Genomic DNA, 16598 nt, shown 5'->3' on the forward strand with positions numbered 1-16598 from the left:
TGAGGGAATGCAAACTGGTTTTTTTGAGCACAAATACATGCAGGGATAAGCAGTGTCCTGTACAAAGAACCCCCACTGCCTGACCTGCACTTTTCCAAAGTCCAAAAAGGAAAGAAAAGTTTGTGGAATTTATACACCCTGTGGAGTTTGAGTCTCTTGATAAAGTAAAGAAGAAATAAAAGCGAAGTCTGTGCAATTTTGAGTCATCTGCTCACTGACTATAAATCTGCAGCAGTCTATTTATCACTTCCACCGAGGCTGCAGCAGCTCAGAGGCAAGAGAATAGAGCTGCCTGTGCCTGTACACAGAGCCTGTAGATGGGTCAAAAGCTGAACATAAATCAACAACATAGAGCTGCTGCCTAGACAGCAAAGCTCCCAGGCCAAGGGAGAAATGGAGAGGTGGCTATGTGGGAAGGAGCCCCAGCACTGTGCAGGATGGTCAGTTCTGGTGAGGTTCTAACTTGGATGTTGTGCCTCGTTCTGGGTGCTGCGCTTAAAGATGCAGCTTAGGGAGAGGAAATCTATGAACACTTATGAGTTTGATCAGGGCTCTTAACAATGTTTATCTCAATGAAGGACATAATGAGGTGGCTTCTCTCATCTCAGAGATGGAGGGGGGAGGAGGTAGGATACCTGTGTTCATATATGTGAGCACTTCATGTCCATGGTGGGTAGAGCAAAATCTGGTTAGATGCAGCAAGGAACATTCAAGTTTGACTTTAGGAAAAAGTCTCTCACGCAAGCATGTGGAAGTACTGGAGAAATTGTCTTCATCACCAGAAGCCTTGCAGCTGGATTAGATAAACATGGGCTCAGGACAGTTCACATAAGCCCTGCCTTTCCCAAGTGACCTTCTGAGACTCTCACTAACCTTGAGATTTCTGTAGGAAAATGACCTAAGTTTCTTCTTTCCAAGCCTTGCAGTGACATAGCCTAAAAGCAATGTACCTACTTAAGCACCCAGTTCTACTGTAATTTGTTAAACATGCCAGGTTTTTTCTTCTTGTGAGAGCTTCTAAATTTTACAAGAACTTCATAAATATCTTACCTAAAGATGTACAGTTTCCAAAGTTTTAGCAACATCTTCAGAAAAGCTTGAAGTGGGGACAGCCATCCTGAATATGAAAAAGTATATATATCTAGGTGTAGGTGTAGCAAGTCCTAAGATGACTTATGAGACCAGTCACTTTGCCTCCACTAACTCATCTGAAAGGATAAAGCACTTACAGAAAGCTCTTGACTGTTATCCCTGATTATTTGTATTTTCTTGCCCTTTTCTGTTTGAATTCAGATTTTTTCTTTTATTTTTGGAGGTGAAAGAGCACACATACTTCAAATTAATAATGATGCAATAATAACGCTCAGTTGCACTATTCTGACAAACATGGGGTATGAGTATGCAGGGTTAGGAATCCTGGGGTATTTGGGGCACTGCTTTACTAAACTGCAGGGGCCTCACTGGAGGCTGTTAACTCACAGTGCCAGGTCAGTGGTGAGATATCTCCTTTAAGTGTTAGCCAGAATTTGTTGGCAGACAGCAGGGAAGTGGATAGAGGCCTCGAAGGTCAGATGTTGTTCCAAGTTTGTCACAAATATGCATTAGGGAACAGCAGTGTGGGGGTGGAGAGGGCTGAGACACTAGATTTAAGCAGTAGACTGGTGCCTGACTCCACCATCATTGCAGACAGGAGCTGGATAAAAGAACACAAAACTACAATGCTGTTTTTCTTCAGACTTTTAAAATAATGAAATAACTCTAGGGCTGCCTGTTTATATCAATGTTAACACAGCTCTCTGCAGTACAGAAAACATGATCACAAACTTCAATAGTTTTGAGGCATATCTGCTCAATGTCACACAGATTCCTAGTGTAGTTGCAAGCAGTAGAGATTTTAAGTGGCTATGAAGAAGGACATAGATTCTCCAAATGCTCCACAAAATCAGACCAGCTGTGTTTCCCCTACACTTCCTCTCCACCAGCAAGGATAACTATAGTTGCCATTTAATGAGATTGTGCAACCTTAGTCATTTTCCCTGATCCATTTCCATTAGGTTGCACTGGATCCACAGTTGGACTGATATTACAGGTGTATTCCCTCCTGTTACCTCTCTGTTTATGGACCTACTGTCCATAAATTTGCATGATCGTTTCTGAATATGACAATGCTTTCTGTCTCCACAATCTCCTGTGTCAGCAAGTTTCATATAAAGATGGTATGAGATGTAGTATGATTTTATATCACAGGGAATCATGAGCCTGCCTTTCTGATTTTCTTTCTAGAGAGTTTTGGTTCCTGCACCATGATAACTTTTAAAAAAGTAGCTTTGAAGCATATGGGGCTGGGGATGGAATTTTCTTTTACATACTTTTGGCATACTTTGTGCATACTTGTGCATACTTTTCTTGTGCATAGACTTTTGATTGTCTACCTGTGGGGCTGCATGTAGTGAAAATCATCCTTATAGCTTTTTATCCACTTTCTTCCATGTGATATATCCCTTAAGATGGTCTGTATATTTCACCATGTGGTAACAGAACTAGTTAAAGTATTAACTAAACCAAAATACTCTCATCTTTAGTTGTCTGAAGTTTGGTATTTAAGCAAAATATTTTACATGTGCCGATAGCTAATCAGGACAGGACCACATCCTTTGGCAGAAAGATGTGTGATGTAGGAGTAGCTATATTACAGGGAAGGAACTACCATGAGTAATCCCGGTATATCAATACAATAGGGGTTGAGAATTATCCTCCATAGGCATACCTTTTGCTGCTCACCTATGGGTGAAGCCAGGAGATCCTGCCTCTACCACTGCCCTGAGTGTCCACAGCCTGTGTACAGGAGAACCTATTGTTGAGACAGCCTCTGGAACTTCCTGGGGCTCTCACAGATTCTCCTTTGAGAAGGATTTGATAATGCAGAAGTTTCTGTTGATAAAAGACCTGTATGGCCCAAGGCTTCCAGACTTTTTCAGATGGCTCTTGAGTGTCCACAGGGTGTCTTTATGTGCAAAATATTAAGTCAGTCTTTCTTCTCCTATAGTGCCTATTGCTCTGAAAAGGGATCTGGACAGCCTGGATTGATGGACCAAGGACAATTGTATGAGGTTCAACAAGGCAAAGTGCTGGGTCCTGCACTTGGGCAGTTGAAAAACTTCCCATTGGAACAGGACCTGGGGGTGCTTGTCAACAGTTGGCTGAAGATGAGCCTGTGTGGGCCCAGGTGGCCAGGAAGGCCAATGGCATCCTGGATTGGCTCAGCATGAGTGGGGCCAGCAGGACCAGGGCAGTGATTGTCCCCCTGTGTGGCACTGGTGAGGGTACACCTTGAGTTCTGTGTCCAGTCCTGGGCCCCTCAGTTCAGGAAGGACACTGAGGTGCTGGAGCATGTCCAGACAAGGGCAGTAGAGCTGGTGAAGGGTTTGGCAGACAAGTCCATTGAGCAGTGGCCAAGGGAGATGGGGACCTTTAGCCATGAAGAAGAGGAGGCTCGGGGGCGGGGGGACGGATGGGATGACATTATCACTTGCTACAACTGCCTGAAGGGAGGGTGGAGTGGGATAAGCACTGATCTCTTCTCTCAGGTAACAAGTGACAGGATAAGATGAAATGGCCTCAAGTTGTGGCAGGAGAGATTTAGATTGGATAGTAGAAAAAAGTCTTCCCAGAAAGAGTTGTCCAGCATCAGAACAGGCTGCCCAGGGAAGTTGTGTAGTCATCATCCCTGGAAATATTTAAAAGGCATGTAGAAGCATGTGGTGCTTGGGAATGTGGTTTATTGATGGACTTCACAGTGCTGGGATAACAGCTGGACTCGATGATCTTAGAGGTCTTTTCCAACCTAAATGATTCTATGATTCTATGACACAGAAATGCACTCTGGAGCTCTTCAGCATAATTGAATTTTGTGGCATGGGAATAAAAGGAAATGAAAAACCTTTGACCTTGCTAATTGAACAAATAGAATCTTCTGTGGTTGACAATATTACATCATCTTCATGTCATTTTTACAGGACCTTTCTGACTGTAACCATAATGTAAACTGTGGCCAGAGGTGCATTTTCAAAGCTCAATTCTGAAGTTTCTCAATAATTACTTTCCTTAATTTGAGACTTGTGATGGTAGCTTACCATGCAGCCAGAAAAAAGATTAAATCTAGGCAGTAGACAGACATAGGAAAACCCCTCAACAGTTGTGTATTTTCTGCAATAGCTTCTTTTTCACTAATCTGAACAGGTTCATACCTGAACACCTGGGGTTAGGGAAGCAGGCTATGTTTTTATTGTTTTATTTTATTTTATTATATTTTATTTTATTTGTTCTTGCCAACCATTGAAAACCCTTCAACAGCTTCCAGGAAGGAAAAAAAATAGAATCTTTAGTATGTTAATTAATATATATATATATCTATATCTCCCTGACCTTTCTGCATGGATTTATCTTTTTTTCCCCCATAAAAGACAATCTGTCAAAAGCCTGTAGGAGAACAGCAGCTGAGATGGAACATCTTAATTCCTTCAGATACAGTGTCAGATATTTGGGGAAAATTTTTTAAGTCTTTTTTTTAATGTTGTAGGATAGGTGGGTCGATAAGTGTTCAGAAGAACACAGATACAGAAAAAGTCTAAGATGAGTGGTTTTCTCTTTGTCATATACATGCAGTTATGCGTATATGCAAGCCCACATTTCATTTAACCTTTTACTGATAATTGCTGACGGCCAAAACAGTAAAATCTTGATTTGCTGCACTTCAGAAAACAACCTTCTCCTTTCAGATGCCGCTGGCAAGAGACAGCACAGTTGGTGAAACAGAGCACTGCAGGGTTGAAAATGCTGCCAGTGCAGATGACAGCAGCACTTTGTCTCCGTGGAAATGCTTTGTAGCTTGAGCCACATCTTGCCCCCTTAGACGTGCTCGGAACAGCTCCCCCTGTCCTCCACCGTCTTCTCACAACCTTCCTAAAATGCCTTTCCTGCAAAAGGGAGGGATCCCATGTCGAGTATAAACTTATAGCCCCACCTATTTCCCTTTTTCTTTTACTTCACTTCAGGTTTTCAATATTGTTTAAGCATAACATAAAACATATTGCAGAACTGGCAATTCTTCCTACCCATCTTTAAAAGTTCAGATATTTAAAAGTAGACTTAGTGCTTTCTTTTGCCCATATTCCTACTGCGCAAGTCCATGTAAGATGAAGTAAGCTGTGGTTGTTGGTGTCTTGAATTTTTTTAATAAGATCATGTCAGGGTATTCCTTCTCCACTTCTCAAAGCCTTCAAAAGTACTAGGAGCATCAGGGAAAAGAAGGAAGTGTGAAATACCAGTTGGATTGCATACTTACAGATTCATTGTTCTTCTATTGATTTTTCTTTTCCTTTTTACTTGCTATCCCCTAGCTCCTTGCTGAAATAACAGAAACATCTGCCTCTGTTCCTTCATGGAAGAGAATAATTTATAAGTCCCAGACTTACCAACAGTATCAGTTACTTCTAGCAAACCTCACTCCTGGTCTTCTTAATTACGTTCCATCTGCTTTTCCTTCAGTCATCTTGGTTAGGAGAAAAACGCTGACAATCAACAGTAATGACTTCTTCCATTGTTATTTATTAAATCAAGCTTTTTGCAGATAAAATTTCAAGAAATACATGCTTTGTTGGGGTTTCTTTTTATTTTTTGAAAGAGTTATCTTTGAATTGGACATAGTTAAAAAACAAAATGTAACAATTCCAGAAGCTGATGACAGTATGAGAGGTGGAAGTGGTTAAACTTTCTACTTTTTGTATTTTTCGTATATTAAACTGACTGATGGTCTTAACCTCTGTTTTGAACTTCTAAGGTGAATGAAGTACAATTTGGATTTGATAGTTGTACACTTAGCTCAAGGAAAAAGTACAGCTCCAGAAGTTGCTGTTAGAAGCAGCTGCCATGGGCAGACAAGGATAGTCCTACTAGGGCTTGGGAGTTCTACTCTTGTATTTTGTTTTTTAGTTTTGTTTTGGTGAAGTGAACATTTGTATTCTTCTTTTCCCATGACTTTTCCCTCTTTTGGCTATGTTGCTCCCTTGGACTCCTACTGGGAAAGCAGCACTGAACTTGCAGCGCTGAAAAGATGATTAATGATAGGCAGAACTGTATACAACGTGCACTTTATTTGGGGGGGAGGAGCCTGCAGTGAAATCCTGCATTGGAGAATTCTAGGCAAATGGTGTGTGAAATTGTTGACAAATTGCTCTCATTAAACTCACTAAATGAATGCTTTCATGAGAACACTGGGTTGATATCACCATGTATAATGTAACTTCTACTTGAAATTGTGTGTGCTGCTATTCTTATCTTTTAAACCCTTGTAACAGCTTTAATGTCCTGATAAAGCCAACCATTGTAGCTGTCTTCACTGTTCAGTACATGGGATGTGAAGGGAAATTGCTGAGGGTGACTTCCATAAGTGGTTTTGAATTATTCATTAATTTATTACTACTATTTTGAACCCAGTCACCAGAGTTCATGGCTGCCAAGAAATGGATTTAGAAATGCCTTAAGTTCCTAGAATGCAACTTTGTATTCTGTTTAGCCTTGTTGATGGTAGAAAACTTCCAGAAAAAATTGTCTTGAAGATAATGGTGTTTGTTGATACAGGACATTCACCAGCATTTGAGTAAGGTCAGTGTGCACTAGACACTTGCCTTACCAAGCTGAATTCTGGCCATCAGCCTAAATATGCCCGGTTGGGCAAAGAATGGAGTGTGAAGCCATCCCAGGGAGAACTGCACAGACTACTGGGACCTTCAGAGATGAAGGTCAGGCCATGGCCTAGTGCCCAGGCTCGTACCACACACAGCGTGTGCTTTTTACCAGGTTTTAGAATAGTAGAAGTGATAGTATCCATGCAAAAAACTACCACTGTTGACTGTTTACCTTTCATTAAGCACTTGCTTTAGCTGCTTCAAAGGCATAGGAGATAACAGTCCATTCATATTGAAAGATGATCCATGTGATGAAATGTTGAAAAATCTCTGCCCTAAACCTAACTTATAGCATGCAGAAAATTACATAAGTATAGATATAAAGCTGTCTTTGTGTTGAAGACTGATAGTAATTTTGAAGTGGAATTGTAGTATAAGAAAGGTATGGATATATTATCAACCACTAATCTACTTGGGGTAATATCAGATGTGCCTGGTCCTTCTTAGAGCCTACTGCAGGAGAACTCGAAACTATGCTGTCCAGCTTCCCACATTTAGGAAAACCTCAGATGAGCTCCATCACTTTGGAAAACTGTTTCCCTGAATATGGTGTTTCCCAAATGTAAAAATCTAGAACCTAAAATCTGTTCTGTGGCTGTGATATGCTGAAGCAAAGCATAGGTGGTAGGTTGTACTCTTTGCATTATCATCAGGTGTTCCTCTGAGCAAAGTTTTGTGATAATGAAATTGGTAGACTCTTCCTGGAGCCATCAGGGAGCAAGAAGTGTGGTGAAAGGCAGAGTCTCATAAAATGGAAGTATCAATGAAAGTCAAATCGAAAAACAATGCTTCAGCTCTTGCCTTGCTTTATAGTAAGACCTCTATAATATTGTCTTAACCACAAAGGACATGCACAAGAGGTTAAATATGTATGAGCAAAAATCTTTAGAATAGTAGATCCGAATGTTAAAAAGGAAGCGATGATACTTTGTTTTCCAGAAGTAGTTCACTGATTTAGTTGAGCCAGAAATTAGCCTGCTAGATGATGTCTCATAAAATTTCTGCTAATATTAAATGCATGCTAATTGGGCTGGCTTCACATGTGGACACTGTCCTTACAACAAATTCCCAAATTAGTCATAGGTACATGTGTCTTGGTTCTGGCTAGGTAAGGGTCAATTTTTCCTGGCAGTAGCCAGGTGGGACATGGCCAGGATACTGAGGTTGTTCTGTACCACCTCATGTCATCATCAGGGGCTGTAGTGGGGAAAGGGGTCCCTCCTGGTCATGTAGAGGGGAGTGAGTTGTGGCAGTAGATTTGTGTTCCTTGTGGTGAGCTCTCATGTGACTCACTTGCCTCTTGTACACTCTATTATTTGTACTGTTGCTGTAATCGCTAGTTTCTTACCTCACTGTTGTTTCCAGTAAACTGTTCTTATCTCAGCCCATGATCTTTACCTTTTGTGTCTCCAGTTCTCTCCAGCCCTCCACAGGGAAGGAGAAGAGAGTGTGAGAGAGCACTGCACGGTTTGGAGTCTTCTAGTGGGAATGTCACATTAGGGAACATCATTCCTAAACCATGACAATATGGGACAAGGCAAACTGTCTGTGGAGGCATGAAAACTGGAGAAGGCAGGGGACTTTTTCACAGAACATGGTGCACTGCATGCTAGAATCACTCTGCCAGGACATTTGCCATCCACAGGAGCATTTGCCATAGGCAGAGAATCTTGGTCTCTTCTGTGAAAAATCTCCTAGCAGAGCGCACAAACAAGACTGTCCTGTTGTGCAAGGTGAAGTAAATGTGCTCTTCCAGGGCTGGTGCTTGAACTGTTCTTTGCATCCAGACAGCTCCCATCGGTGTCCCCTGCAGGTTCATGGCTGATGTTTACACCTTCGCTTTGTTTCAGCACATAAATGCGGATGTTTACATAGACATGCACTTTTTCTTCACTCTGGCACAGCAGTCCAGCCTGCAGCACTGAAAGAGCTTCTTGTGCATGCTTCTTCATGCACCTAATTTTTTCAGCATACCACACTGCTGTTTACAAACCAAGTTCTAGGTCTTGGTTTAGAGTGCACGATGTGCTGACAGTGGGATTAGTGTTAGTGACAACAGAGTCACCATTTTCTAGCTTTGCTTTTGGGAGAAGACACACACAGCTTGCTCTCAGTGGGTGCAAGCTGCCTCAGAAGAAATGTAGTTAAGCTCCCTCTGTGAGTTGAGTGACCCAGTGACTGGGAAAGATATGATTCTGCCAGGCCTGTGAGGAGATCTAGGGTCAGCAGAAAGATTTTTTTTTCCTCACTATACCTCGTACAGACCTGTCTGTGGATACTTCACTGAAAGTCAATCCAAGCTTGGAAGAAAATCCAGGCTGGCTGCACAGGGAATGACACCACCAAGAGAAAATATGACATTTTGGCTGCAGGGTGTACAACTCATGTGTGATGTCTGAGAAAGTTCTGAAACACAACGAAACCTTCTGATTGAAACTTAGTAAAACTCCCTTTCATGTGGCTAAATTTCACTGCCTCTCCTTATGAAAAGAAGAAAACTGGCAGGGAGCTCATCAGGGCTGAACAATTCAAGAGCCACTGTGAATTTTTTTAGGATGTTTTGCATTAACATCAGTCTGAGGGAGAAGAATGGAATTGGCAACATCAGTGGCAAGAGACCAGAAGAAAAATTGGTTCAGAGAATGCTCACGAAGACTGAACATAAAAGGAAGTTAGTGGAGATAAGTGCTGAGGAGAAAAATTCTGTGGAAATGCAAGAGTGTACTGGTTACCAGTTTGGGAAGTAAGACAGGAGAGGCAGGAAGAAGGGAGAGAAAGCCAAAGCATCAGAGGGAGCTTTGTTGAATGATATATCTGGCATACATGGGACACAAGAAGCTGAGACTACAACTAGCCAGATGGGAAGAAAGGATGTGAAATGGGGCTTTGGTGTGGATGTGGCACTGTACATGGGGTAGTAGTCAAAGTAGAAGAAACAGCACTTAGGAGATGCAAGGGTCAGAAGAAACTCTCTCTAATGCAGTGTCCTTTGTCCAGCACCCCATGCTCCTGCAACACCTGCTGCTTCTTGAGAAGATACACAGCACTGAAAAAATGCTTTGTCTTTCCCCAGTGTTGATTCCTGCAGGCTGTTTCTAGACAGGGGTTTCCAGAGTTTGTCCACATCCCTGTGTAGGGAGTGTCCAGAGAGTAAAGGTCTACTGTGAACAGCCTGAGCACAACCCTCACCCTACTCTGTTTGTGACTGAAAGGAAACCTGGCCAAGCCAGGAAAGAAGGCCACAGCTTCTTTCTGAGAAGTACAGACACAAGCATGGTGCTTGGAAAATCTTATGTTTCCATCATTACTTCTCTTAGTCCAACTAACAGCAGCCTGTTTAGCAGCATTCAGGCTTCCAACCCTGAAAATCATTGCTAGACACGTCAATGCAATGAGGCAATGTATCTTAAGTTCATTCTTTGCTCAGTTTTTGGAGAATGCACCAGCCAATACTGTTTTTTAAATCCAAGGAAAAACCTCTATTTAAAAAATGCAAGGTCAGACATTAATTGTGAAATGCCAGAATTAATTTTGCTTCTACAGTCCTACTATGTCTCATTGTGCCTATGTATTAAAATGCCACAATTTACATAATTGCAAAGTGTTCCTGGCACTGAAGTGGTTTTGCAGGGTTGGCTGAAGGCCTCAGGTTTATCCGTGGTGGAAGGTGTACTGCGGACAAGGCAGGGGAATTCAGGATGGTGATTCTGGAGCTACACACAGTCTTCATTCCTGTGTTTTCTAACACTTGAGGCTTAGGAGCTTGGCTTTTCAAACTCACTATTCTTTTCAACAGATTTTATATGTAATGTGAAACATGTTTCAACACAGTCTGAACTTTAGTTATTGCTTTTGTTTTTGGAAGAATGAAAAATCAAATATGAATGAGGATTTTCTCCTGTAAAACTGAAAAAAATCAGCAAAAATGTCTTAAAATCTCAGGTTGGCTAAAAACTTTTAAAGATTTGAATTAGTTGAAGTTCTGAAATAAGTTTAAAATAAAGCTGGATTTTTATTTGATAGAATTGCCTGTACTTCATCTGGTCTGCAATCCCATGAGACAAACCTATCAGAACATAAACTCATATTATCCAAAATGTCCTAGAACTTGAGCACCACCTTGATTTACTGCATTTCAACCAGACCTATTGAAGTCATTGTGGGACCAGAGCCTTTGCTTGGCTGGAGCAGCCTGACCTCATGCAAGAGGATGCTAATGGAGTTCTCAGCCAGGAAAGCAAGCTCTACTAAAAGCTGCCCCTTAAAATGCAGTCTGAGCTATCCTTACATTCTGCAGCTTTTTAGCCATGTAGATCAAGTCACTCATAATGATATTGAGGCTACTAATGAGAAAAAGGCACATACTTTCAGGTCACAGGGCAATGAGGCCTTAACTTTTTTCTATGATTAAGATAATCTAGACTTTTTTCCTTTTTTTTTTTTTTTTTTTTTTTTTTTGAGGTACATAGCACTAATGGATCATTTGCTAGTTAAAGAAACAATATGCTTTTGATAATGGTTTTAAGTTGCCAGCAACATATTAGTCAAATTTCTTTTGGATTCTTTTTCATTTTACAATGCCCAAAAGCAGTCAACACAGATATTATCATGAAGCATTCACAAAATATATGCAGCCCTATGAACATGGTGATGTAAAAGTAGACTTAATTAAAACAATATCACTTGGCTTCTGCTGTCATTAAAAGGATACTGAGTTTTTAAACATTTTATTTAATTTCAAATGGTGAAATGAAATGCTTAAAATGTTCAAGGGAGGAAAGGAAAGGAGGGTAGGAAAAATCAAAGCTTATTTCACCAAATAGGAAACTAATCTTAGATTTGCTGCTGGAATTTTAAGACCTTAAATACAAATGACTTTTAAATTGAACTTTGACATAAGGTCACTTGGAAGTAGCTGGAAGTTTTTGATATTTGTTTATTCTTTCTTTCAAAGATGAAAGATGAGACTAAAACTGAAGGGGGGAAAAACCCTACTGAAACTGTGGCAAAAATTTCAAAGTCAAATTCTTTAGCCCTAGAATTGCTTTGACAATACCTTGTGGAAATAGTTCTGCTGCTTTCAATTTTTTAAATTTTATTTTCTTTATCCAGAACCCTTTATTTGGCTACTTCTTCAAAAATTGCTGTGGTTTTGTTCATGAAATAGAGAAAATGGTGCATCATGAGATGTGTAATGTACCACAGAGGGAGGCCCATAATGAATACAGATGTAATACAAACATTCTGAGAAATTACTGTAGCAACACATCCAAATAGAAACATTTTGGCCCACAGCTTTCTTATTTTTCCTCAGCTCTAATAATTTCTAAGTTCCTCTTGCTGGGATAGGATACAAGTCTAAGATAAATGCATTGATGTCTCCTTGTGAAGAAGGAAAGCATAGGAAGACACATCTTATATGGAACAACAAATTTTTCTGTCTTACTAAGCATTTGATAGTACTCCATCTCATCCCATCTCCTTGGATTAAGAGACAAAATCACCAAAAGTTGTCCTTGTCCTTACTGAAATCTCCTTTGAATCATTGAAAAAATAGCAGAACTGATGTGTTTTCAGATTCTTTGCACCATTTTGAAGGTGTGAGTGCCTTAAAGGGTTATTGCAAACAGCTTCACACAGGAGTTATATGATATGGTTCAGACAGCTAAATTCAGTCACAGCCAAGAGACTCCTACCTGTCCTTTGCATTTATATATAAATATGCTATGTAGTTCGAGCTGAATAATCACAATGGATAAGGTATGGACCAACTAGAAGACAAGGAAGAAAAAAAGGGAAAAACGCTACCACCTAATTTTGCCGAGAATGAGTGAAACATCTCTGAAGTTGTTGAAAGAAAATGTCTTAAGTCTCATGTGCAGGCACCATAAGGGTACTAAATCCCAAACCATATGTCTGAACATAACAGGCCTCCCAGGGTGCCACAGCGAATCCCACAATGAACCAAGTGTTTGGAAAATACTGAAGGGCTATAAGGTGACTCAGTCCTAGCTGGAACTTGTAGAGTTTCTTCAAACTAGCATTTCCCAGCTTCTCTGCTCATGTTGATGCTTTTGGGCTCCAAGTTTACATGCCTTGCATGAAACACTTACCCATTCTCAGCAGTATCATCTGTGATGGATACATTTCTGGTGAGAGTTTTGTCTTTATAACAAAATGAGTTTGGTACTTTACTGTTTGTCCCTGTGTCCTCCACCTCATTCTCCTATAGAATGAGTGTAACACAATGTGCAGCAGCAATATTCAGTCCTTCATCAGAAAGCTCTGTTCAAATTTCCTAGACCAAGGCCTTCTTTCCTCTCCGGACTTTTTACCCCCAGATGTTTTTTCTTTGTTTGCTTGTGTATTTTGTTTTGGTTGGTTCGATTGTTTGGTTTTTGGGTGTATTTTGTTTTATTATTTTTGTTTTTCTTTCCTTTTGGTTCTGGTCATGGTGGAATATTACTGGGATTTATGTCATAAACTTGACAGAGTGGTAATATGTCTTTCTAATATCTTTATTCTTTACAGGGCTCCCTCAAAAGCTGAGTTTCCTGTCTCACAAAGCATCAGCTTATGCTGGTTTTCATAAGCAAAATTACCCCTTGGCAAAGGGAGTCATTTCCGTTGTGGTACATCAGATGTTGAATTTGGAGGGAAACCGCTATATTTGCTCTCAAAGAGTGAATTCATAATTTCTGGATGATGTAGAATTATTTACATACACCTATATGCTTGGGTCTGTGTGAGGTGATGTTTTCAACCAGTCTGAGAAATTTCTCTCTTATATGTCAGAAAAGTTGCACAGCTTTCTACGAGTTAGAAGTGGGATCATTTGCCTTCCTGATCCTATGACCCACACAGGAAAACTTTTGGGTGGTTGACTGACACGGGATGCAGAGCACACAGTGTGCCATGAGGAGCTGAGAGGCTTCCTCAGGAGTCCTTTGCAGTGGCTACTCCCATTGCTGTATTTCAGGCTAGAATTAAGCACAGCTGCGCTGCACATGGAGCAGGGACACGTGTTGTTTCCAGCCTGCATGTGCTGTCCCACAGCTGGGGACTATCCCTGCCCTGCAACACTGGTGGGGAGGATGGTAATGGCTGGCTGTGCCGGCCCACAGCCGAGTTGGGTGTGAGGGTTTGAGTGACAAAGGTAGGCTGCTGTGCTGTAAAAGCCCAATATTTTTCCTTTACCATCCTACTCTGCCTAGGTGAGTTGCTAACAAGTGTTTGGGGTGCCACATAGCAGGAAAAAGCTAATTGGATGTATGTATTTGTTGGCAGTCTGTGGGCTCATATGTGAGCAGATATTAACCTTGCCCCACAACCTTTTATTGTCTTACAGAAAGCAGATTGCTCCCCCCGTCCCCTGCCCTGCCCCTGAACAGGTAATTCTCAAAAAGAAAGTAGAGATTGTTAAGCAGACACTTGTGTCAAGGTCTACTTGCTTTGGCACAGTACTGAGTTTGTTTCATATTAGTGCTTAGAAATTAACCCTTGATTATGGAAACCTGTATTATTAGACTGATTCATACTTTGTTTCAAAGGACCAAGGCTAATCATTTGATGAGTCTGACCCCAGAAGGTACTATTTTCTTAGACCTTCACTGATTTTTGAGAATTGAAGGGTGTGTGTAGCATTGTATTGTAGTGTTCAGTATTGAATCAGGACCAAAACTTTTTTACAAGGAGGAAGTTAATGATGGGAAGAGCCTCACAGACATTGCCTGATTACTTGTCAGTCACCCGTGCTCGTGGTACCCATTTCAGCTTCTGGCAATTAGCCCACCTCTTAATGAAAATGCACTTTAAAAAAAAATAACTCCCCCATCCCCAAAACTTCAGGTTTTAGACACCCTTTCTGTAGTCCTGTCAGTGTTGATACTTTTGCCTCTGATACTTTTGCCATTTCATATGCCATTTGTATGAGGTGACAAAGATATCATTAACTCAGAATCATCTGTACATGGAGTAATTTTCTTGTGGGTGTTGTGATATGTTTAGGAAGACAGGCTTTTTACATACACAAGATCATAGTGCGGTGCAGGGAAAACTACTCAACTCATGGTTTTAATCAAATCAGAATTAAAGTGTTCTTTTAACAAGGGCATGTTGGCCTAGCAATCAGTGAGCTCTGTGCTGGGCCCAGTATGAGCAATACAACACATAAGCACCAACCACAGATACTTGCAAAGTAAAGAACTTTGAAACTAATCCTAAAAATTCCAAGTCTCACACATGCGTTGCTTTGGGCATGCTACTCCCCAGCTGTGTGGACTACAAGCCGCCACTCCTCTTCTGGTAGGGTCCCTCTATTGCCCCACAAGTCCTGCAGGTACCTGTGCAACCACATTTCAGGCACACTTACATGTATCTGTGCTGCTTCCTGTGCTAACATACGTGCCACAAGCCCCCTGCACATCTGGGGTGGGGATCTCTGGTTGTTACACCCTGACCTGCCACCAGACAGAGAGACAGCACCATCAGCCCAAGGCAGAGGTGAGATGCCAGCACCAAACCAGGACTGCCTGCTCTAGTGTCTCTCTCCACCTATCACAAACTTTCATCCTGCTTTCTCACTTCTTTTAAACCTGAACCTTTCTCAAAAAGCCTTTGGTAACACCCGATTTACCACTTAATATGGGTAACAGTTGTGTGGAGCAAGCTTAATTCCTATTCTTAGCTAGCCCACTGGGGGCAAGTACCCTCTTGGGACTGGCAGTTTTTGTATTAACCTGGTCACACACAGTACATCCTCACTCCCATTTGACAGCATCACTTGTTATCCAGCCCCTTTTGCCAGGCAGAAGTGGTGTGGGCTCTCCTTGTGAAATTCTTCCTTCCCAATGCCGTTGTTTGGGTGGGTTGCACTCAGGAAAGGCACGTAACCCCATTAACGGCGTCCACTATCCCTGACAACCCCAGTGGTCTAAGAGTCTGTCTTTTGGGGTGAAAGAAGCAGAAACTGGTTTTAAAGACAGCTGAATTAAATGGAAACATCTCATCTCAAGGGATGAGATATATCCCCATGGGATACCTGAAGAACTAATTTGGGGGATGTTCAACAGTTGGATATTTTTTCTTCCATGTAGCGGCTGTTATAAATGATAAGCCGAATCCGTGAATTAAAAATATTAATAACAAATTTATTAATAAAAACAACAAATCAAGAATTTGAGAAATAGAGAAACCCCGATAAAACCACAACCAAAGCGCAGTTCCGATCCCGGGAGTCGGCACTGGGTGAACAGCAGATCCTGCCCCTTGTGGCACAGAACCCCCTTTTGGTTCACAAATTCGGGGAGTGCAGGGCCCATTTTTATACAGTTCCCGGGCTTGTGCAACCGATTACTTCATCCGTGCTTTTGTGTGTATGGTCTTGGATTCATATTCATCTGGTTCCTTTTCTGGATGTGATTTTGGTGAATGGTTTTTCCGGGGAGACATAAGCTTATGTCTGGGTTTGCAGGGACCAGGTATTGAAATGTATGTCCTTGATGAGATTGGGATGATGGCTATGGGGTGATGAGTGCTTGGCTGATGACTGATGATGGCGGTGCTCAGCCCCATCTCCCATGCGTGGCACCCTCTTTTCTTTCGGTGATGGGTGATTTCTTGGGCAGAGGAATGTCTTCCCGGAACCCTGCATTCCTTAGGCTTAAGAACATTACACAGTAACATACAAACTAACTCTCAGATTACAGTTATATAGGTTTTATACCATGTTATAAAGAAAACACGAATTAATCCTACAATATTTATCACAGCGGCAAAGGCCGGCAGTGATTCACTGGAATTGAGTGACTGTGGGAATATCATTTGCAAGGAGAAAACAGTGCGAACTCCGGA

At 41.4% G+C, this 16598-nt stretch overlaps 1 protein-coding gene across 1 annotated transcript in view; it reads left to right on the plus strand.

Moving 5' to 3' along the window:
• Window positions 1-16598, plus strand: part of FBXL7 (F-box and leucine rich repeat protein 7) — a 232272-nt gene that overhangs the window by 32729 nt on the left and 182945 nt on the right. The gene's annotated exons all lie outside the window — the stretch shown is intronic.

This window comes from Chamaea fasciata, unplaced genomic scaffold (genome assembly GCF_029207755.1).
Source record: "Chamaea fasciata isolate MVZ Bird 193981 ecotype frontalis unplaced genomic scaffold, bChaFas1.0.hap1 SCAF_1, whole genome shotgun sequence".
NCBI classification, from domain to species: Eukaryota; Metazoa; Chordata; class Aves; order Passeriformes; family Sylviidae; genus Chamaea; species Chamaea fasciata.